Here is a 25,355-nt window from a genome sequence, read left to right as displayed (position 1 = left end):
CTTTCACCGCCCAATCTGGAGTCCAGGTGGAGACAGTTGAACTAGGATCGACCCTAGACGTTTTTGAACTGTTCCTCACCCAGGATCTCCTTGACTTAATTGTGGCTGAGACCAACCTATATGCCACACAATTTATAACCGCCAATCCGAAAAGCTGCCACGCCCAGCCTTTTCGGTGGATAACACACCAAGTTTCCGAACTTAAAATTTTTTTGGGCCTTCTCCTCAACATGGGTATTACCAAAAAAAATGTATTGCGCTCTTATTGGTCTACACTCCCAATACATAACATGCCCATGTTCTCTGCTGCCACGTCCAGGACGCGATTTGAGATCATCCTGCGCTTCCTGCATTTCAATGACAACAACACCTGTCATGCAAGAGACCACCCAGCTTATGACCGGCTCCACAAAATTCGGCCCCTCATAGACCACCTGTCATCCACATCTGCAGATGCTTATACCACTGAACAGAACATTTGTGTAGACGAGTCCCTCGTACATTTTACCGGGCGCCTTGGCATCAAACAGTACATCCCAAGCAAGCGCGCCCGGTATGGGGTGAAACTGTATAAGCTCTGTGATAGGGCCACAGGCTATACATCTCGTTTTAGGGTCTATGAGGGAAAAGACTCAAAATTGGAGCCGGTCGGATGTCCTGACTACCTGGGGAGCAGTGGAAAGATTGTGTGGGACTTGGTGTCACCCTTGTTCCATATGGGGTACCATCTTTATGTGGACAACTTTTACACAAGTGTGGCCCTCTATCAGCACTTAAAGTTAGAAGGAATCCGATGCTGTGGCACCGTGCGGCCTAATCGCCGGGGCTTCCCCCAACGGCTCGTTAACACCAGACTTCAACGGGGGGAGAGGGCCACCTTGTGTACCGATGACTTGCTCTTGGTGAAATGGAAGGACAAGAGGAACGTTTACCTTCTGTCTACCATTCACACAGACACGACAGTACAAATTACACGGGCAACAGAGGTCATTGAAAAGCCCCTCGCCGTCCACGACTATAATGCCAACATGGGAGGGGTGGACTTCAATGACCAGATGTTAGGGCCCTATTTAATTTCCCGGAAAACCAGACGCTGGTATAAGAAAGTGTCTGTGTATTTAATTCAATTGGCGATGTACAACAGCTTTGTTCTCTACAGTAAGGCTGGGAGAACTGGATCTTTCCTTCAATTCCAGGAAGAGATCGTTTCGGCACTCCTGTATCCAGAAGGTGCCAGAGCCCAACCCCCAAATGCAACTAGCCGGCTGCATGGAAGGCATTACGCCTACCTGATTCCCAGTACCCCAACTCAACGCAACCCCAGAAAAAGATGTCATGTCTGCAGCAAGGCTGGAATAAGGCGTGACACCCCTGTTTACTGTCCCTCCTGTCCTGACCAGCCTGGCCTATGCCTAGGGGAGTGTTATGAGAGGTACCACGAGAAGGCACCCTTTTAGAACCTAGGGAACTACAGACACAGCAGTAGGCACACAAGGGTTTCTCAGTGCTATTTCACACTGGCGCGATGCGTTAGGGCAAATTGCCTAGCAAAAGTCACACTTTGCGGTCCCCCCCTACGCCGGAAGTGCTTGACTTAACGCTAGTGCATGCCTACGTTACTGCATGGCTTCTGCGGCAATTTGGGTTGGCCCGGAAGTCATGTTAGTCTACGGCGACGCAGTTAATTACTAGGCCGAATGCTACTCTTGTGGTATTCCCTAAAGGTCTGTTTTGGGCGAGACGGTGCGGCGGGCTTGACCGACCAGATAGGCCAGTATGCAGTGTGAACCCAAACATCAGGTTTTGAGAGATCCAAATACACTGGCCTGCCAGAAACCTCTCCTTTCACTTGGGACAGAATGCATAATGTACTTCGCCACATATCTGTGCGATTTGCACATTGACCCATGGGGGAGGAGAAGTTTATCCTCAGATCTCAAGTAAAAAAAAAAACAAACAAAAAAAACAGGTAAGCAATAAAGTTAATATTTGGTCACCAATGTTATTGTTTGGTTTGAACATATTTAATAAAGTTTAAAAAGTTAATGTTATTGAAGTGCTTTGCTGCTTGCTTTTTTTTTTTTTTTTCTCTTCTTCTCTCTTTTTCCAACCGACCAATCAGCTGCAGCACTGATGATGCATCCTGACAGAAGCATTGCGCTTCTGTCAGGTTACACAAAATCGGTGCATGCAGCGCTGTAGGACGAGATTTCTCCTCCACAGTAAAAAAGATACGTTTGCCGAGGCATATGGGCCGAGGAGTGGTGTTGGGGTTCATATGCTTTGGCAAGCACTTTGTATCAAAAAAGAACTCAAGCAATGATTTCTCCATTCACATCGATCGATGTGGAAGAATAAATCAGGTTTGCCTGGGCATACGAGCTGGTGGGTTTGGATTTTTTGGGGTAGCAGTTCCTATGTCCAGGCGGACACCTTCCCCTCCTTTTTGTTTTGTTTTTTCGCTTTTCTTCTCTCTTTTTTCTATCCAGACCGACCAACCAATCAGCTGCAGCACTGATGGTGCATCCTGAAAGAAGCATTGCGCTTTCCCCTCTTTCTTTTCTTTTTTTTCCACATTTTTTGGCAGATATTTGTTCATCCACATTGATCGATGCGAATGAAGGGATGTTTGCCATTCATTTTTCCTTTTAGCCCAGAATGCACTACCTGTATGCCCAATATAAGGAGTATAGAAGAAATACTGGCCATGCATGTAATGATTGCAGAGACCCTAAAATGCCAGGACAGACCCCACAAATGACCCCATTTTGGAAAGAGGACACCCCAAAGTATTCCGTGAGGTGCATGGTGAGTTCATAGAAGATTTTGTTTTTTGTCTCAAGTTAGCATAAATTGTTGTTATTTTTTTTCACAAAGTATCCTTTTCTGCTAACTTGTGACAAAAAATATATTTTTTTTTATAAACTCACCATGCCCCTCATGGAATACTTTGTGGTGTCTTATTTCCAAAATGGGGTCATTTGTGGGGTTTGTTAACTGTCCTGTCATGTGGGGGGGGCTAAATTGTGAGCACCTCTGTAAAGCCCAAAGGTAGTCATTGCACGTTGGGCCCCTTAGCGCAGTTAGGCTGCAAAAAAATGCCACACGTGCTATCACCGTACCCGGGAGAAGTAGACCAATGTGTTTTAGGGTGTATTTTTACACATACCCATGCTGGGTAGAAGAAATCACTCTGTAAATGACAATTTTTTGATTTCTTTACACACAATTGTCCATTTACAGAGATATTTCTCCCACCCAATATGGGTATGTGTAAAAATACACCCCAAAACACATTTTAGGGCCCTATTCCGCGAGGAGTAGTCATTTTTTTGACAAAATTCATGTCTTTTTTGATGAATATAATAAAAACTAAAATTCGCAGCAGCAATCAAATAGCATCAAAAGAAAGCTGTATTCTTGAGAAGAAAAGGACGCAAAATTCATTTAGGTGGTAGGTTGTATGACAGAGCAATACACCGTTAAAGCTGCAGTGGTCTGAATAGAAAAAACAGCGCTGGTCCTTAAGGGGGGGGGGGGGGGGGTAAAGGCTGAGTCCTCAAGTGGTTAACATTTCGAAAAACTTGCCAATAACCGATGGCCTGAAATTTCTAAATAGTATCACAACTAACTTAGCTAAGTTCTTTCTTTTAGCCTCTGTGCAAAGTCGAAGTTTCCAGAGTCACCCCTTGGCATTTGCTGTGACTACATCCATTCCCTTCATACTCCTGGGATGTGATTTCTCTACATGTTGTGGTTCATCTGCCTGCATCCAAATAATTTAATCTAATACCTATAGTAGTAGTGGATTCCCTCGTTAAAATGGTACACTTTATTTATGGCCAGTCATAAAGGATGAACTAAATTCTGGAATAGAATCACATGTCCCTCACACTATGGACCATATGCAATTCACTTTTTCACCTGAGTTTTCTCATGGGTGAAATTTTCACAACTTGTCATAAAATGCCTTTTAAGCCAACAGCAAGCAAAAAAAAAAAAATACTCTAAATCAATTTGATAGTACTTTTTCACCAACTTTTGGGTACTTTTTAAATTGAAAAATGCTGAAAATGTGGTTTAAAGAGAAGATGAAAATTATCTCCAAGGAGATAACTCGGGTGAAAAAAATGAGTTGCATATGGGCCTATGAGTCTGAATGCCTTACACCTAGCTGAATTTGTTTATGACTCTCTTGTGCCCGCCCTCCATCAATTAAATTACTTTTAATAATCATCTCTACCCAACCTAAACCTATAACGTTACCTAACTGATGTGTAAGCTGGATGTACTGTAACTATCTCACTGAAAAGTACAGGGAACCCTTTTTACTGGCACAGGCAAGGCTCATGTAGAAATTGACAAGAAGAGGAAACAAAAGGCTTTTCCCAAGTACCTTTTCCAATATGAAAGAAGCTTTTAAACTCACCCTACCCAAGTTAGTTTCCCTGTGCTTACTTTCTTGGGCTGTTGTTTCTGTCCCAAGCCAAGAACTGGGAACATCAGCAGGACCAACTTATTAAAGTGGGTAATTTTATCTTTTACACTGAGGTCTTAGGACTTGACACCCTGGTTATCAAGCATTGCTACTGACCTGACAGCAACATACCAACTGCCTGTTGTATTTACAATGGGTATAATTCATAAAGCATTTCCGCATGCGGAAATGCTTAAAACAGCTGACTTTACCGCACACGTAGCAAATTCAGCATTCATAAAGGCTCCTTCTGCATGAAAAGCTGACCTTACCGAGGAGAGCGATAAATCAGTGCCTTGTGTGGTGATTATTGTAAAAAATGTAGCAAAATGTTAATTCATACAGATCACTGCAAGCGGTGTGAGGTCGGGAAGTACCACTCCCTCTGATGTGGCGATAACAATGTAAGTGAATGGAGACACACAGACCTCCCAGGCAGCTGCAGTAGAGCGGAACACAGAGAAATGTATCAACTCGGCTGCTTCCTGTGCTTCCGCAAGCCTACCGCCTGCCTAGAGACAGCCTAGTTCGGGGAATCTCCGCACTGCTATCGCACGTGAACACTTTTTCATGAATGCCCACCCAGAAGTCTAAAATACCGACAGCGGGGTTTTCCTGCACTGATTCTCCTTACCGACAACAGGGTTATGAATGATACCCAAAGTGCAGCTGTACAACGTCTTGTTGGGAATAGGTGTAATGTGATGGAGAGATACATTCATATGCACACAGTCAAGATTTTGTTTTAAGATCACACATGGAGTACAGTATCAGCACAAGTGTTTGGAACTTGTATGTAATATGGATGTTTGCATACATTAATATTTCTCAGAGCATGCTCATACATCTCTGTTAAATGCATATGTAGTGCAGAATCTAAATCCATTTTAAGTGGAAATAATTTCAATGTGGCTATTTCACATATATGCACATTGAAATACCCCATATCCATAATGAAATTCAGTCTTTCCATATGCATGCAGCCCATTTTAAAATGCATACATTTACAACACTGACAACTGTAAATAAATAACATGCAATTTATTAGTATGCATGTAGTGTTTTAAAGAGACGATGTGTGATCACAGTGGTTAGCATGCACCTGTTCACAGTATCTATGCAGTATGCATAGCATTGTTTTCTAGTATTCAGCTCTATTTATCTGCGTTCTTCTAGTTTTGTGGAGAAGGGTTTGACTGAGAACAGATTTACACATTGCCAATATTTTAACAAGCTGTATTACAGAAACATACTGTAAATACCTTTTTGTCCTTGAGCTGTCTATGTTATACAATAGAAAAACCTTCTGGGCTGGAAGTGGCAAGTGCGAGTGATTGCTGTGTTATATGGCATTAATCACGGATGTGTAGAAGTTTACTCACTGAAATAGTCACTTATTCAAGGAAACCTAGAGAAACTGCTTCGCTGGAAATTTTATTTCCTGTTTTTTTTTCCTCTGATTTCTGGGTAAAGCCTAAAGGACTGGAACAATTTGGTTTAAGAGAAATACAACCAAGTAGCCCTTGCAGGATATGAAGAGTGTGGCTGTAAGTGGTGTGGCCAAAGGTGATCTGGACTGACTACATACAATAAATATGGTGTGCCAAATTTCCAGTGCCTGCCGTGGTTTTTAAGCATTCCAGCAGGAGCATACATATAGTTCTGGCAGTGGTTAGTTCAGCTCAGAAAAAAGCAGAGAGATCCCTGCACTAGACAATGTAGGGGAATATAAAAAAAATATATTCCCCTGCTTATTACCTAGTTTGTCCCTTTCGACAAGCGGGAATGCGTAAAAATGTACGCAATGCAGCCCGCCGACCTCCGAGGTCGGCATGCTGCCAGCGGGGGACTGGAGCAGCAGTAAGTGACTACGAGGGCGCAGGATGGCTGCAGGGGGCTGGTAGAAGCCCCAGGTAAGTGAAACTCATTTTTTTATTTTGCTTGGACCTTCCCTTTAAGGGGCGGGGCTGGCTCTAATCTGTGCTTTGCTAGTGATGCCTGATGTAATACACCTTGATTAAGAATCTGTCATAATTATTTTTCATGCGCTCTGCAAATTTGTGCCAATGTGATGAATGCTGCTTCCACAGTTTTTTTTATTTAGGATAAGCAGCATTGATCACCATTTTGTTTGTGTTTAGACTACCTATAACTGAAGAGCCCTGTAATCCCCCATTGTTATATTTGTCAATATACAATTGCCACCTCACTGCAATGTCATCCCGATAACAGCATCCCACTATCTAAAAAGACCAGAGAAATAACATGCATCCACTTTTATCTGTATCTGCAAGAGAGGAATGGATAGTTTCTAGTATTTAGAAATCTGGTTACTTCTGTGATACTTACTTTATGTTGAAATACGTAGAGATGAAGAAGAACAGATATGTTTTGCTGGGTCTCTGCAAATCCCTAGAGAAGATTTTATATGCTGAACAAAATGTGGAATTACACTAGTGGTCACATTAAATCTAGGTTGTACGTTTGCTGTATGCCAAATGCATTTCCTACTTAGGTGAACCAGAGATATCTTTTTGTGTGTTTTCCATTTAAGAAACAGAATAGCTCTGAGAATATGTATTGTTCACAGTCCATTGCATCCAAATCATTGAAGCCAAGGCCTGAATGCACAATATCTTCCTGCCTATACTCACCTGAGCAGAAATAAAGTCAGTTCAATTATTTCCAACAGTTAACTCTATGTTATAATTTATTGACATTTTATACAATATTGCATGGGCTGAAAATTGGATAATATTTTTTATGCATTGCTCTACATACATTAGCATTACTTCTTACTTTCTCATTTCTTTGTAACAAAGCACTATATTTCTAAATACATAAATGGGAACAAAAGATGCTGCAGACCTGAAGGTGATGTCACCAGCGTGGTTATGCTGAGCCGCATTATTCACAATTCTAACTTCACAGACTTGCCAGCTTTTGACAGGTAAAACCAGTAAGGGGGACATATGTTGTTTTCCTTTAGTGTATTTATTTAATTTTTTCACCACATTCAGAACTAAAAAATCAATTTTATTACCATTTACTTTTCTACTTACCGAATTTGTCATTTATCTGCAGCCTGGAAAAAGTACATACTCACCTAATAGGGAAGGCTCTGGATCGCTTATAGCATGGAATGTCCAAAGACTGACTCGGGAGCCCCCCCCAAGCCTTTTATGGTGGCCCCCAAAAGTCTATACAGTTGTTAAGATGCAGCCTGCAGGCCGTAGCTGTGGTGCCACATGCCGCTCTGCCTCCCCCTTTGCTTGTCTGTAGGTTACCATCCACCACTGAAGCAGTAGCAGCCACTGAATAGCAGCTGCCACTGTGCTAACTGCACACAGTATATGAGTTATTTCCCATAAAATGTTTTACTTGACACAATTTCACCGAATTGGGGACCTAATGGCAAACAGGAAACATTGTGTTTAACTTCACTAGTTCATCCCTTAGTATTCTCAAAAAAAAGGCAATATGGCCTTTGGTCTAAAAAGCTTGGACACCCCTGCCTTAGAGGCTTCCTGGTCCTCTCTGAATCCTCCATTCCACCGGTGGGCCCCTGTTGCAGCAATCTGATGTTATGATCATGTCTGCAGCGTTTACTGCTGGCTGCAGTGGTATTGCAAACCAAGCAGTTCTAATGTCATTACATGCATTTGCTTGCATAGTTTGGTTTGCACTTAAACTAGTTGCTGATTCCATCTGCAGTCGCTCTGAAGTTAATGACAGTTTAACCACTTCACCACTGAGGGGTTTTACCCCCTGAGCACCAGAGCAATTTTCACCTTTCAGCGCTCCTTCCATTCATTCGTCTATAACTTTATTATTACTTATCGCAATGAAATGAACTATATCTTGTTTTTTTCGCCACCAATTAGGCTTTCTTTAGGTGGGACATTATGCCAAGAATTATTTTTTTCTAAATGTGTTTTAATGGGAAAATAGGAAAAATGTGGGGAAAAAAATAATTATTTTTCAGTTTTCGGCCATTATAGTTTTTAAATAATGCATGCTACTGTAATTAAAACCCATGAAACGTATTTGCCCTTTTGTCCCGGTTATAAAACCATTTAAATTATGTCCCTATCACAATGTTTGGCGCCAATATTTTATTTGGAAATAAAGGTGCATTTTTTTCAGTTTTGCGTCCATCCCTAATTACAAGCCCATAGTTTATAAAGTAACAGTGTTATACCCTCTTGACATAAATATTTAAAAAGTTCAGTCCCTAAGGTAACTATTTATGTATTTTTTTAATTGTAAATTTTTTAATTTTTTTTTAATTACAAAAAAAAAAAAATGGGGAGTGTGGGAGGTAATGAGTTAATTTTATGTGTAAAAGTCATTTATTTGTATGTGAAAAATGTGTAGGGTGTAGTTTACTATTTGGCCACAAGATGGCCACAGTAACTTTTTGTTTTAATGCGACCTCCAAGCTTCCTTCCGGAAGCTTGGAGGAAGAATAAGGAGGCTGGACACGTGAGTTTTTTCTCACAATGATCGCGCTGCCCATAGGAGAGCAGCTGATCATTGCGGGGCTTAGATCAACGAACGGGAATGGATTTTCCCGTTCATTGATCTCTGGGCGAGCGGGCGGCGGCGTGTTTACTAGCGGCGGGCGGCGTGTTTACGAGCGGGAGCGCGGGCAGCGTCGGGAACGCGGAAAGTACGTGTTTCTCCGTCCCTGGTTTTTAAAGGATGGAAAAAGGGGCGGAGAAATACGTACGCGCGGGGGTAAAGTGGTTAATATGCTTTTGTGTAAACAAACATTGTCTGCTGCAATGGAGGGGCAATCCCTTTCCTGCAGGCTGCATATCATTGTCTGCCTTTTCCTACTATCAGCCTGTGATTAATTACCATTCACTTGTGTGGGAATCTGCAGGTCTGCTCCCATTGGATGACCTCAGTATAAAGAACTGCTTCCTATATCGGTTCATTGCCGATATATACATATGTTAGTCAGACGTTACAAATAGTTTCATTGATAGCTGTAATTGTAATACGCTAGGAAATCATACTTATTGTATATTTATCTGTGTTACGTTCATCTATCTTGATCCTGCTATTTCCTGACTATCCTGTCCTGTCTTTGTGAGGCACGCCATTGCTGCAAACGCATTGGCTACCTCATTCCAGTCTGTTTTATTGTGGACGCTTGCTGTCACTAAGTAGTGGCTAGTTAAGCAAGCGTTCATTCTGTCTACCTGTCCTGATCTCCTCAGTCCTGGTTTATGCGCTCAGCGCTACTTTGCGCTGACACGTTATTACGAAAGTGTTGTTTGTGGCTGTTCGGATCTGCACCGGCTCTGTGCACCACAATCTCCTATTGGAGTCAGTCCTCTCCTCCACTAAACTGGGGATATCCTGATTCCTTGTGCTGGTGTGTGTACCTCCTTCACGTCAGCTTATGTGTTGCATGCTGACTGTGGAGATTACACCTCCAAGCTTAACATCTGACTTTAGTTTTGAAGAAGTCTTTGGGTCTCCTCTGATGGCTTTGGAAGTACTTGGATCTCTTAGTACCGGTTTGCGCGTGCACAGTATGGAGCTTCTCATCTTCGAATATACAGTACTCGGAGACCCAAGTACTTCAGAAGCATTCTAGAGAAAACCGAAGACGCAATCAGTAGGAAAAGGGGGACATCGGGGAAAGAGAAGACCAAGAGAGGACAATGAAGGCTCTATAGAATCCAGAGCCTTTCTGTAACGGTTGTGGAATTCTCTCCGTGATCAGTGCACAAGACGTGCGCTGACACTGCGGAAATCCTCCACAAGCGTGTAATTTGAGGGAACCCAGCAAAAGGTGCAATGCACCTGTAGAGGGAAATTCCTGTCGGCAGGTGGAGCTGTGGAGTGCAGAGGAACAGCTCCTCTGCCCTGCCACAGACGCAAGACAGGAATTGCACGAAGGGAAGGAACGCAGGGCAAGATAGCCCTGAAAGAGAGAGATCAAAGCGACAGAGGGTATGTGTGTTCACCAATCTAGTCGCCACCCTGCGACGATGAACACACAACCAGGAAGATAAAGTGAGAAGGCAATCGCCGGAGATGGCGGTTGCTAACAGCGACACAAGACCGAATAAGCACAGATGAGGAATGTATGTATGTCCACCAATCTAGCCGCCCACCTGCGACGGCGGACACACAAGAAAGGAAACCGAGTGAGAACGCAATCGACTGAGAAGCGATTGCGAACGAAATTGAGCAAAGGGACAGATTGTATGTGTGTGCACCAAACTAGTCGCAAACCCGCGACGGTGCATACACAACAGCAGATATGAAGTAGGAACGCAATCGCGATAGAGGCGATTGCCAGAGGTGACACAAGGCTACAGCAAGGCAGAGCACGAGAGTAGCAAAGGAACAGCAAATATACAATGAGAAGATATGGAAAATAACAAACGCTAACTAAACGCGAACACCGCACTCATTCGCAACAGTGCACGCATTTATGCGCGGTCTCTGCGTGTTAAGCACAACAGAGACAAGCACGCCTAACTTACCACCGACAGACAAACATGAAACAGAGGACGCGAGCGCTTGCTTAACGGCTACCTCACCGAGCCTCCAGCAAGCGTTCGTAACAGACAAGACAGATACACGAAAACAGGAATAAATGAGAGATATGATCCACTGCTCTTTCCGCCAGAGCGAGTGCGATCCAAGTATAGAAACAGAGCGAGCTGGATCCAGTGCTCTTTCCGCCAGAGCAAGTGCGATCCAAGTACAGCAAGAGAGATGGAGATCAGGCGGATCCACAGCACTAGCGCCAGGCGAGTGCGATCCAGGCAAGACAGATTAGAAGGAGCTACCAATAACAACCGCTGTTCCGGTTAGCACCCAGACACACAGAACGATCTCCTGTCGACCACCGCTGGGACAGGACAATCGCAACAGACAAATAAACAGATATGCAATCCTAACTGCACTAGGGAACCTGCCTAGTGCAGTCCCAAGAATTACTCTAAGCTAATCTTTAAACAATGAGCAAGGCTGACACTCCAGGAGTGTTTCACAGGACTAACCCTTATGACCAGCCCAGGTCTGTGATATCACATGGTATTTATAGTACAAGCCTACAAAGGATGTGGCTAGGCAATCTGCATGACAAACGTATGCAAATTCCTCAGCAGCAAGCTGCAAAACTGACAAAAGGTCTCTCTTCCAGAGACCTGCAGAATGCAGACCTGAACAGTGGTCAAAAAGCTGCCTGCCTGCGCAGGCAGCCGAGCGGATCCTCACACTTTCCTCTTCTTAGGTGAGTGTGTAACTATTTTTTTTTTATAAGGCTATAGATATCCTTTTAAAATAAAACACTTTTTTTTTAAAGCACAATAATTGAAAGAAAATCGTTAAAATATTAACTAACGGTATACATTCTCTTTCATGTTTGTCCATTTATTTCTTTTTTGTGTGCTGAAATCTTGGCATTGTTAATCTGGGGAATAGGAACTCTGCTATCTTGAATACCTTTCACATAGTATGACTTTTGTTCCTGAGCCCCACACATAACCTAACCTCCTAACCTATGTGTAGCCCTAACCTCACTTCACCTGCGCGAAATACTAACCCTTCCTCACTGCTATTCCTCCAGCATCTAAAACTGTTATCCTGCCCCTAGCCATAAAACTTCATCCACAAATACCTCACCCCATTTTATTATTTCAGCTAAATTTAACCAAAACCATTGTCACTGAAATCATGCCTTACTCTAGTGTTTTGGAAGGAATTGGTGGGTGAAGTGAGCGCATACATGTAAAAAAGGCATTATGCCTTACTCTAGTGTTTTGGAAGGAATTGGTGGGTGAAGTGGGCGCATACATGTGAAAAAGGCGCCTGGACAAAAGGGGGCCAGTTTATAAAAGGGCGCTGGATATTGCCAATAAACATGATTTCATTTATTAAAGGGTGCCGAATGTAGCCGATAAATGTCACTTTTTTAAACCCCCCATGGTAGTGCCTAACTCTTAACCCCCTGCCTAACCTTAATCCCCCATGTTGGTGCATAACCCTTAACCCTCCTGGTGCCTAACCTTAACACCCCCCATGGTGGTGCCTAACCTTAACCCCCCTCTGGTGGTGCCTAACCTTAACTAGGGTATTCAGTGAGATAGTTATAGCTTCAATTTTTGAAAGATATAACCAGTATTCCATGATTGTTGTAGCTGAATTCAATGACACAGATGTAAACGGTATTCACAATGCTCTTTGTAGGTGCAATATTGAAAAGATATAACTGGTATTTGCTTGATCAAAATAACCGCTATTCTATGTGGATTGAAGTAGCTGCAAATAAAAAAAAAACAAATAAGAAGGCCAAAATGTAGTTTTAAAAATATAGCCATAATTGCTGTATATTAAGGGCATCTAGTGTACATTTAATTGAAATCAGGTGCTTTATTGTAACCGCAAACATTTCCATGACACAGCCATAAACTTAATTTAGCCAATATACAACAGGCACCATTTTCGCCGCTTAAAGCCGCTAACTCCGGCAAATATCTTGGAAGTCTATGGCGGTGCCCTTTTTACACAGATGGCTCTGGCGCCATATCAATACAATGCGTGTTGTTAAAATACTTGAAAAGTAGGAAAACTAGAGATATTCTTTAAACAGTGTCAGCGTCAGTATACAAATGCTGAGAATATAGGCTGGTTTGCTTTAGAATGACCCAGAAGTGAATCTCAGCTAAATGAAGATGTAAAGATTTTGATTGACAGTTGAGCAGTTATTTAGTGTCACAGAACATCACTGTTATTGACATCAGACTCTCCCACAATGAGTTCATACTTACAGTGGGGAATAATACGCTGTATGGTGAAATGTGTGCAAACTGAGTTAAAGAGTCTGTAGAGGCAATCAGATGTGGGCATATCAATTAATTCCTTCAGATGTGAGCTCTGAATGAAGGGTTTTGCTTATTTTTTGCAAGGTCACTGTGAAAGCAGCCCGCATGGTTTTCTAAATTGGTCACGGTGACAGGTAATTGATGGTTGGGAGCACATCTAGATTACAAGGTGCTCTGGCAGAGCAGTTGCAGAATGACAATGAAGACTTTAATAAGAGTCAACACGCAACAGCCTTTTCAAACAGGTGCATAGTTTTCATCAAAGATTAGATTAATATAGTGGCTAATAAGCATTCATCCAACAACTCAATTTACCTGATTAAGAAATGAGAACATGCTGAAAAATTTTGAAATTACTCAGCTGTGAAGCCAGTAAACAGACCCAATTTAGGCACTGTGAATATGGTAACGCATAGAGTAAGCGCTATGAAGCACACCAAAATGACATAGACCATATTGCTTAAAGCTAACCTGAATAAAAAAAACACCTTATGATATAATGAATTGTATGTGTGGTACAGATAATGAAAAGAATATTAGTAGCCATTAAAGGGAGTCACATATTTTTATATAGCTTTTTTTTTTTTTTTATAACATTGCAGCATTCTGTCATATTTGCAGTTTACAAACCACACGCTTTATTTTTAACAATAAAACAGAGCAGAGCTAATGTGCCTTTGAACTTTTCTGCAGTAAAACCTTATCTCAAGCTTTCTCTGTTTCTTGGCCGTTTAAATGCTTCAGAAAACAGGACTGTATTTGGTCCAAGTTGGGTCGAATAGCTCAGAGAAGCTCTTTTGCACAGATAACAAATTAAGTTTTTTTTGAACTCTTCCTGTACTGGAAAACAATACAAGACTATTTTATTTGCAACTAATGTTCTAGTTCTTAGCTGTACTACACATACAGTTCATTATCTCATAAGTTTATTTTCACTTCAGGTTTGCTTTTAAGGACAACTAAAGTGAGAGGTATGTGGAGGGTGCCATATTTATTTCCTTTTAAGCGATATCAATTGCCTGGCAGCCCTGCTGGTCTATTTGGCAGCAGTAGTGTCTGAATAACACCAGAAACAAGCATGCAGCAGATCTTACAATAATCGGACCCAGGGCAAATATTACACTGTTAACCAGCCCACCACCCCCAGCACTGTGTGCATCATAATAATATAATACAGATGACCAAACCTCTCCTAGGGCAGGCATTGTGTTAGAAGGTTTAAAGAGAATCTGTATTGTTAAAATCACACAAAAGTAAACATACCAGTCCGTTAGGGGACATCTCCTATTACCCTCTGTCACAATTTCGCTGCTTCTCGCTGCATTAAAAGTGGTTAAAAACAGTTTTAAAAAGTTTGTTTACAAACAAACAAAATGACCACCAAAACAGGAAGTAGGTTGATGTACAGTATGCCCACACATAGAAAATACATTCATACACAAGCAGGCTGTATACACCCTTCCTTTTGAATCTCAAGAGATCATTTGTGTGTTTCTTTCCCCCTGCAGCTATCTTCCACTGAAGTATCAGGCTGTTTCTTCCTGCAGAGTGCAGACAGCTCTGCCTGTATGTAATTCCTCAGTATGTAAAAGCCCAGCCAGCTCAGAGGAGGATTTATCCAGCTTGTAAAAGATAAGAGAGAAGAGAGAAGCTGCCCTAATATAAATAATACACAGGCAGTGTGCAGAGAGGGGCCTGGAGGGGGGAGATGCATCACAGAACCACAACACTGAAGAACTTGGCAGCCTTCCAGACACAGGCTGACAAGTCTGACAAGAGAGAGATAAGTTGATTTATTACAGAGATGGTGATAGTAGAACGTGCTGCAGTAAGCCAGAACACATTAGAATAGCTTTTGGAACTTGTAGGATGATAAAAAACAGGATGCAATTTTTGTTACGGAGTCTCTTTAAGCACAGGAAAAGTAATGATTGGTTAAAGAGAACTAGTGAAAATAGTGTCATGTTTTCACTAGTTCTCAGACAATACCAACAAGCAATAACCAAGAAAAAATCAGACTTTATCTCGCACAAAATATCTACAGCCAACAACAGAGCTGCTCAACTCTTCCACACAGTGGAATCACTCTGCAATCCTTCCTGCCTAAAAGCCCCAACCACATACTCCAGGGAAAGGTGTGAAGAATTCTCTGCCTTCTTCACAAACAAGGTGTCTACCATCCGTGCCAGCATTACACCAACAACATCAATTGACCACTGGACGTTGCATATGCCTACTACCGTACCACCATGGCAAGTCTTTGACACTCTGAGGGTAGAAGATTTTGGAATTCTCATTCAAAGTCTCCGCCCCACTACCTGCGACCTGGATCCTGCCCCAACTGGATCCTTAATGCAGTGCCCAGCGCTGTTCAGGCCAGCACTTCACAAAATCACTCAGTGCTCCTTGCAAAGTGGACTTTTCCCAGAAGAACTAAAGAAAGCAATCATAAAACCCCTCCTGAAGAAACCATCACTAGATCCTGATTCTGTAACCAACTACAGACCTGTGGCGAACTTACCTTTCCTATCAAAAGTTATCGAGAAAGCAGTCGCCAACCAGCTAGAAGCCAGGCTTACAGATAACAACATCTTTGATACTTTTCAGTCAGGATTCAGGAAAAGGCACAGCACTGAAACAGCATTAGTCCGAGTAATGAATGATCTACTTACTGCAAGGGACAAGGGTGATTGCTCAATTCTGATTCTTCTTGACTTGTCAGCAGCATTTGATACTGTGGATCATGAAATACTAATCCAGCGACTGAAGAATTACTGTGGCCTAAGGGGTACTGTTCTTAGCTGGTTTCAGACCTTCCTATCTGGCAGGACACAGCAAGTATGTCTGGGCACACACTACTCTAATCCAGTGCCACTTGCCTATGGGGTTCCACAGGGTTCTGTACTATCACCATTACTCTTTGCAGTCTACATGCTCCCACTGGGCAAAATAATCCAGAACTATGGTTTAGGATACCATTGTTATGCAGATGACACACAACTGTATCTGTCCTTCAAGCCTGGAACCCAAGACCCATCAGCATCCATAAATGCGTGTCTAGTGGATTTACAAAATTGGATGAACACCAGCTGGCTGAGGCTGAACTCTGACAAAACAGAGGTGTTGGTGGTAGGTGGTCCACACATGATGGATAAAGTTTCAAAACGCTCACCACCTCAAACTAGCAATTGGGGGAGATACTGTACAGTATAAAGACTCTGTGCGAAACCTTGGGGTGATCCTGGATGGAAATCTAAAACTCAGACAGCAGGTATCAGCTGTCGTCAAGTCTTCCTTCTTCCATCTAAGAAATATAGCGAAAATCAAAAACCTTATCCAAGCTGAAGACCTACCTGCCCTGGTTCACGCATTTGTATCCTCCCGCCTAGACTACTGCAACGCCCTGTTAATCGGATCTACAGATAAGGTTCTGCGCCCCTTACAGCTAGTACAGAATGCTGCAGCCAGACTCCTAGCCAATGCCCCCCGCAGCTCACGCATCACCCCAGTACTGCAAACTCTTCACTGGTTGCCAGTAAAATGGAGAATCAATTTTAAGATCTGCCTGCTGACATTCAAGGCTCTACACCACATGGGACCCAAATACATAGCGGATCTATTGGAACTTTATGCCCCTCCATGCACCCTCCGCTCTGCCAACAAGATGAAGCTGGTTATTCCCAGGATACACTTAACATTTGGTGCTCGGGCCTTTTCCTATGCAGCCCCTACTCTATGGAACTCACTTCCACAATCAGTACGAGAGGCTCCTTCTCTGGACAGCTTTAAAAAAAGGCTAAAAACTCACCTCTTTTCCCTAGCCTTTGAGACTGCATAATGCAGGGTCACAGCGCTTTGAGTCCCCAGGGAGAAAAACGCTATATAAATATTATTGTTATTGTTGTTGTTAAATCTTTTTTTTTTGTAACAAAATATATTTTTAAAATATTTGCTAATTGTAAAATCTTTCCTCATTCGGATTTACATTTTAAAATTAATCACATGGGGCGACATCTTTAGTCCTGTCAGGTTTAGCTCAGCAGAATGTTTGTTTCTGAGAATTCTGAACTCAGTGATAATAATGCCTGAGAGAAGAATTCTGCATAGCTAAACAGCCTAGGCTAAGCATCTCTGGGAGGGTGGAGAACGTACCTCATATCTGCTGTAAACCCTGGCTTTGGAAACAAACATCTATAGTGTATGGCCTGACCAAGGCACTCCAGACATATTGGCCCATATGCAATTAACTTTTTATCCTGAGTTTAATCCTGGGTGATATTTTCAAACCTAATCAATAAAATTCCCTTATGCTGGGAATACACGGTTCGTTTTTGCCTTCGTTTAAACCTTCGATTCGTTCGGTAAACGAATCGAGTGTTGAAAACGTATGTGAAAATAGTCATAATCTCATTATAGTTTCGATTAATAGACCCCAAAAACGAACGACTAGTGATCGAACATGTTTGATATTATCTCTCTTTATCCATCTAATCGAGCCATTGGTAGGCTTGATGGCTGTTCAGATCGATTATATATTCAGTTATGCTAGTCCGTCCCTGTAAAAAGGGATTTTCGTTTCGTTTCTTTGCAGCCTTCGATCATTGGAAAAACAAAACCATCAGAATCGAAAAAAAAAACGAAACCGTGGGTGGTGATATTAACCGTATGACCAATTATTTCGGGATCGAAAAGGACAAAAGGCACAATCGAAACGAAGGTTTAAACGAAGGCAAAAACGAACCGTGTATTCCCAGCATTAGAGAGACACTGTAACGAGAAAAATGTCCCCTGGGGGGTACTCGCCTCGGGAGGGGGAAGCCTCAGGATCCTAATGTGGCTTCCCCGTCCTCCTCTGTCCCACGGGGGTCTCGCTGCAGTCCTTCAAAGCCAGCGCGACAAATCCGACAGCCTGTTCACTATTTACTTTTCCAGGCTCCAGCGGGGCCACTGTTTCGGCTCTTCTGACGGAGATAGGCAGAAATAGCCGATCTCCGTCGGGTCCGCTCTACTGCGCAGGAGACTTGCGCCTGCGCAGTAGAGAGGCCCGACGGAGAACGACTATTTCCGCCTATCTCTGTGGGAAGAGCGGATACTGCGCCTGCGCTGGAGCCACGGAAGTAAATATACATCGCTGCCGCTCTGGGAGGATTTTCGCTGCCACCCTGGGACCGAGGATGGGGGAAGCCACAATAGGATTTGGAGGCTTCCCCCACCCGCGGTGAGTACCCCCCAGGGGACTTTTTTTGTTACAGATTTTCTTTAAAGGAATACTATCGATTCACATATTTTTTGCAATTGACACAGGAATTGTTTGGGAAGTGCTGCTAAGTACTGGTGTATACATTTTAGTAGCAACTTTTTTGTTTACTGTTAGCAAAATACTTTCAAAGTTTACTGACGCCAAAACTGAGGGCTGACTGAGCCATGAGGAGAGGGGAAATTCCCCTCACACTTGATCAGTTAACTCTATGTGTAGCTCTGTGTGTGACAGAGAGAGAGAGCTCCCAACAGCTGCAGCTCCTGTGTTTCTGACTGAAGTGTCTGAAGAGAGCGTAGGAAATGTAACTAATTGTCACAGCTTTTCATACTGTTTTTGCTTTCAGAGTTTGATATGTTTGATATTTGCTTTCTGTAGTCTGATATGCTACTCTGGTTGTGCATTGAAGCAGACATCCCTTCTGCAATTGATTTGTCCCAATATAGCTAAAGCCTACCCTCAATAAATTACAGCTTTTGCCTCTAACATGAAAAGTAGGAAAATGTTTACACAGCTACTTAGACATTATTTGCACACTGTCATTTTAGAACACTTGGGTATCGATAGTATTCCTTTAAGTGAAAAAAAAAAAGATCTTTACTCACCCGGGGCATCCCTCAGCCCCCTGAAGCTGTATGGTGCCCTCGCAGCCCCGCTCCGATCGTCCTGTCCCCGCCGGTGGCTACTTCTGGGTTCGGCGACAGCCGCCAACAGGCTGGGAACACGGGTGATTCTCCGCGTTCTCAGCCGCTATATCACCCTCTATGCTGCTATAGCGTATATATATTTATATATACGCTATAGCAGCATAGAGGGTGATATAGCCCCTGGGTGAGTAAAGATCATTTTTTTTTCACTTAAGTATTCCTTTAACCACTTGCCGACCGCGCACTCATAACGCGCGTCGGCAAAGTGGCAGCTGCAGGACCAGCGACGCAGTATTGCGTCGCCGGCTGCAGGCTAATTAATCAGGAAGCAGCCGCTCGCGCGAGCGGCTGCTTCCTGTCAATTCACGGCGGGGGGCTCCGTGAATAGCCTGCGGGCCGCCGATCGCGGCTCGCAGGCTAAATGTAAACACAAGCGGAAATAATCCGCTTTGTTTACATTGTACGGCGCTGCTGCGCAGCAGCGCCGTAAGGCAGATCGGCGAACCCCGGCCAATCAGCGGCCGGGGATCGCCGCCATGTGACATGGGCAGCCTGTCACTGGCTGCACAGGACGGATAGCATCCTGTGCAGCCCTGATCACCGGAGGGGTAGCAGGTAGGAGAGGGAGGGGGGAATTTCGCCGCGGAGGGGTGCTTTGAGGTGCCCCCCCCGCAACACCCACAGCATGCAGAAGCGATCAGACCCCCCCAGCACATCATCCCCCTAGGGGGGAAAAAAGGGGGGCGATCTGATCGCTCTGCATGCCAGCTGATCTGTGCTGGGGGCTGTAGAGCCCACCCAGCACAGATCTGAAAATACAGCGCTGGTCCTTAAGGGGGGGTAAAGGCTAGGTCCTCAAGTGGTTAAGCCACCATAAAGCAAGTAAATACTCATTTTGACATTGTTTTTTTTCAACTACTTTTTCAGTTGCAGAGGGATGAAAAGGTATTTTAAGCAGACGATGAAAAAATATATCTCCAAGGAGAACATTTTTTTCACTAACAGCTCCCCCAGTAAAGTTCTTGAAAGTTACCCTATGGCCATATAGGCAGTTTTAATTGTGATTAAGGGATTTATTCTTGGCGATTATGATGTCATTCTCCCAAAAATCATTCAATTACTCCTACGGTAGCACTAAAAAGCATTTTTAACTCTGAACATTTTCCAGCTTCATATACATGCTAGATGAAATTCAGCCGAGGTGTGTGATAAGAACCGCCTCTGTCTGGAGTCTAGTGTGTGTACAGCTGCCCCAATGCCTTGGCCAACAATCAGCCAGGCGGATTGATTTGATCAACTACCTGCCAAGAACATTGTTCTCCCCACTCACCCAGCCCGTTGTGTGACATCACTTCCATGCTGCTCTGTCGGCCCTCCGCCTCTTCCCATAGTAACACAATGTGTTGCTAGTCTGCTGGCTAGCAGTATGTCTGAGCAGTTTCGGCCTTGCAATGCCACCTGACCTTGGCTATTGATCCCTACTGGGTCTTAGATACAACTAATGTAATTATCAGAATCTGTGCAAGATGTCTGTGCAAGTTTTGCAGGCCAAATATACTTTTGCTTTATTAAAACAGGAGGTATTTGCAATAATTCAGCTGTAAATGAGCAGAGCAACTATGGATTCCCATGATACATCACTTTTGAATATGCAAATTATCTCTTTATGCCCTTAAAAGCAAGGCTGCGCATCCAGAATTGCTGGTGTATAGCAAACCTGTAGCTAATACATTTTACAGAACCACACCAATCCTACGTACATACAGCCTCTTTTGGACTTATTGGTCCTTATCAGTGCATGGTATGGAATGATATGGCTCCCATAGAGCCATATCAATCCATACGTCCAAAAGAGGCTGTATGTATGTAGGAATGAGGGCAAATCTTGCGCTAATAGGCTGGATATGGCTTGTAGTGCATTCATGTATCTCCTACAGCTCCTCCAACCCGGCTGTCAAGTGAATCTGGGAAAGGATAAAGGAAGAGGAGGAGTGCTCAAATAGTGAAATACAGATATATTATCTTGCACAAAAATACAATACATTGCACTTAAGAAGACATTAAAAGATAACGTGCCTCTCATAGGCAACTGCCCCTTTAAGTCAGGAGTTTAGCCTTGATGAAGGCGTGGATGCGTCAACATGTATAATCATGACACTACATGTGCCACTTAGTTTTGTTTACAATATAGATGAATGAATGATGCCCAGATGCATGCTGGGTTTATATTCCCTGATATCTTGTTTCTCATGAGTTAGTTTACTATTAGGACTGCAGTCACAATATAGTATTTCTTATTAATACATGATTTAATGGAAAGTGGTAGATGGGTGGAAAAATCTCATCCAATTCATACATTTCTAATCTAAACAAAAATTGCATTGTTTTCAATATAAAAAAGAGCCTGGCTTCAGAAAATATTTCTTTCTTTCTTCTAGCAAGAATTTCACTAAACAATTATGAATTTTAATCCAAATTATATTTCAGCAATTAGACATTTATTCCTCATTAAGAAACAAACCATTTTTTTTTATTTTTTTACAGACATCATAGGCCTTATTAGGAGCTCTTGTAAAATACTGCATTAGATTGACTTCCTCAGGCCTTAAATAACAGTAGTGATCAATAAGAGCAGCTCCACTATTAGTAATAACCATCGGAACAAAACATGAACCCCAGTACAACAAAAACAAACATCTGGGCCGTCTGAACTCTTCATGAACATCTCCAAGCCCAGGAAGGGTGTCGACAAATCCATCAGGATAGTTGTATATCTTCCTTGTTCAGAGAGGACTTTTAATAAACAAAATATTGATGACATCCTTACCACTCAACTTTTCAAGATGAGAAAGAGGGGCACTTTGAGACACCCCTCTGCTACTCCTCTAATCACGCCACCACCACACCCCTAACCCCTAAACATTATTGAGCAAAAGATGTCATTTTAGAATTCAAACCACACTGGTCCTTTCTATCATCACTAATTTGTTTTCATATTAACATGTGAAATTGAGACAATTAAACACATTTTTTTCAGTAGAACAATACATATATGTACATAAATATGTACATTAGTCCTGAAAGATGGACAAGTGAGGGAGAAAAATGGACAGAAGGATTTGGTTTCCAAAGAGGGACTGTCTCTCCAAAAAAGGGACAATTGGGAGCTATGGCTCCTAACTGTTTTAATGAGAATTTTCCCTGTTCTGTGCATAGCACTAACATCACCAGGAAGACAGCATCTCCCATGTAGGCAAAAAAATAAGCAAGAAAAAGCAGAAATGAGATAAAGGAAGTGACAGTGAAAACATACAGTAGTGCGCTTTTACTTTACTAAAAACTTTAGACATTGTCACATTTAATTGAAGTCAGTATTGGGTAAAAGTCTTTTTTTAAGGGCAATGTAATGAATGAAATGAAACTACGATGAAACTATGATCTCATTTTTAGATATCCGAATTTCAATTTTGGAAAATGGCCTCATTTCAACGGATCTATTTAGAAAAGAAACGGCCACAAACGCCCTAATCCATGCCAACAGCTTCCATCCCTTCCACACCATTAGGGGGTGTAACGATCGGTGTCAGCAAGAACAGATTTTCTGATTATTGGTGATCTGCAGTATCACCAATAATACAGATGTTATACCTGATTATGTGGTGATCTGCAGAATCACCAATAATGCAAGTATAGCAAGACACAGGACACCCAGGTGTAAGATAAGTGTTTGGTGCAACAGTAAATATAGATAGAGATACCCACTATTCCAGAGGAGCTGGTGAAGGAGGTATCTCTAAAGAACCTGGTAAACAGTACTCCAGCAGGCTGGAGACACAGAGGAGTTAGTGACAGGTTCACCTGAGGAGCGGGTGAAGCACAGTAAGACAATGTATACTGATCTCTCGTGGAGCGAGTGATTCAGACTGTACTGCAGCCGGTGATCACCTGAGGGGCAGGAGATCCTAGGCAGTACCGTAGAAGCTAGTCACCTGAGGAGCCGGTGATTAGGACTGTATTGCAGCTATTTACCTGAGGAGCAGGTAATTCAGACTGCACTGCAACTATCAACCTGAGGAGCAGGTGTTTCAGATGATACTGCAGCTATCTACCTGAGGAGCAGGTAATTCAGACTGTACTGCAGCTGTCAACCTGAGGAGCAGGTGTTTCAGACTATACTGCAGCTATCAACCTGAGGAGCAGGTGATTAAAACTATACTGCAGCTATCAACCTGAGGAGCAGGTGATTATAAAACTGAGAATCCCTCACCAGAACTATGCTCACTGGTGAGGGCAGAAGAGTCAGACAAGCAGGTTCGGCAACACATGGACAGATACAGTACAAAGGCAGAAGACTGAATCAGAGTGAGGTATAAGCTAAGTCGGCAACTAGATCAGATAGGCAAAGGCACAGAATCAAAAGACAGAAGAGTAGTCAAGGCTAGCAGAGGGTCATAACAAATAATACAATTCAGTTAGTACTTTAAGCTATCAATAGAATCTGGCTAAGTGTGGATCCCCAGCTCCTGCTGGTTCTAGCACACTTTCGGATCTGACTAAGGGTCTGAGTGCTAACACGTAGCATATGCAACAGCAGACAAGGAACGACTGACAGGCATGCTGTATATATACTGGGAGCGCTCCTTAGCGCCGCCCCAGTCACTCAGCCAATCGGGATCAGTGTTGGAGTCAGCTGACCGGCTGATCAGCTGACTCCCCTTCTGCTTGCATAAAGCTCCTGTCTGTGCGCGCGCGCATGGACCTCAGTCTATGTGCGACTGAGGGACCAGGCAAAATTCCATCATGAGACGCGGGGACAGCCACCATGTCGCTCAGCGCTGCGGCGGCCTCCCCCGCATTCACCAATGGTCCCAGGCACAACTCCATCATGTACCCGCATGGCGGAAACCGCTGGCTGAGACGTGGAGATAGCCGCCATGCTGCTCCCTGTTGCAGCGGCATCTCCGCTATGCTTTACAGGGGGATTCCAACTGGACAGTATCTGAGACTGAGGCGCAATTGCTCCTCTGATGCGAGTTTCAAAATCCAAGCAGACTCCCTGCGCACTCGCTTTTTGGATAGAGTGTATCCTGATGGGGTACTCAGGAAGGCATTGAATAGAACCAAGGGAAGGGACCGTTCTAGCCTCTTATGTTGTAAATCACGTTTTATGACAAGATACTGCGCACAGCTTCCTGCCTTGCGCGGTATCCTGCTGAAACACTGGTATCTACTTTTAATTGATCCAGTAGTTGGCCAGATAGTTCCCGAGCGCCCGTGCCTCACCTTTCGGAGAGCTAAGTCTCTTCGAGACACTCTGGTGCAGAGTCATTTTGGTGGTGTGAACCCAAGAAGGCATTGTATTGTTCTCGGTAAATACACATGCAGCGGTTGCACCTTTTGTCGATACATAAGAGTAGAACGGTCCCGCTCCCAAATGAAAGAATTTTTACTTTGAAACACTATACCAATTGCCAGACTGAGTTAGTGGTATATTTATTGCTTTGCCCCGTGGGGCTTTTTATAGTATTGCCAGACTGAGTTAGTGGTATATTTATTGCTTTGCCCCGTGGGGCTTTTTATATCGGCAAGACTAAAAGATCATTATGGCAACGTATTTCTGAACATATGCAAAATATTGGCAATATAGAATCATTGACTCCCATTGCGCGACACGTGAGACAGTGCCGGTGACAAAATACGATTTGTAGGACTCGACAGAGTCCACGAAACTGCGCGTGGTGGCAATTTCGATCTGTTATTGCTACAGCGCAAAACACGATGGATCTTTGAACTTAAAGCATGTCAAACCCCTGGCCTCAATGAATCTTTTAGTTTTGTGCCCTTTTTGCCTGTATAAGAGTTTTCTGCTGTGCTCTGAAATTCCATTTCTTGCCCCTTGTTTTCTTTAGTATGGGTGCCCTTGAACTTGAGACCTGTGGTGGCATTGTCCTCCCACTTGGTGACATATATATTTAGAGCTGTATTTGTAAATGTTTAATCCAGTCCTGCACGTTTCCCTAATTGGGTTGTACATGGGCAGTATTTGATGTCGATATATTTTTATGGACATCATGTTATATTGTTGAATATAAATAAAAAAAATGTTTTGCTCTTTCTCC

This window comes from Hyperolius riggenbachi, chromosome 4 (genome assembly GCF_040937935.1).
Source record: "Hyperolius riggenbachi isolate aHypRig1 chromosome 4, aHypRig1.pri, whole genome shotgun sequence".
NCBI lineage: Eukaryota > Metazoa > Chordata > Amphibia > Anura > Hyperoliidae > Hyperolius > Hyperolius riggenbachi.
Note: the sequence above shows the minus strand (reverse complement) of the source record.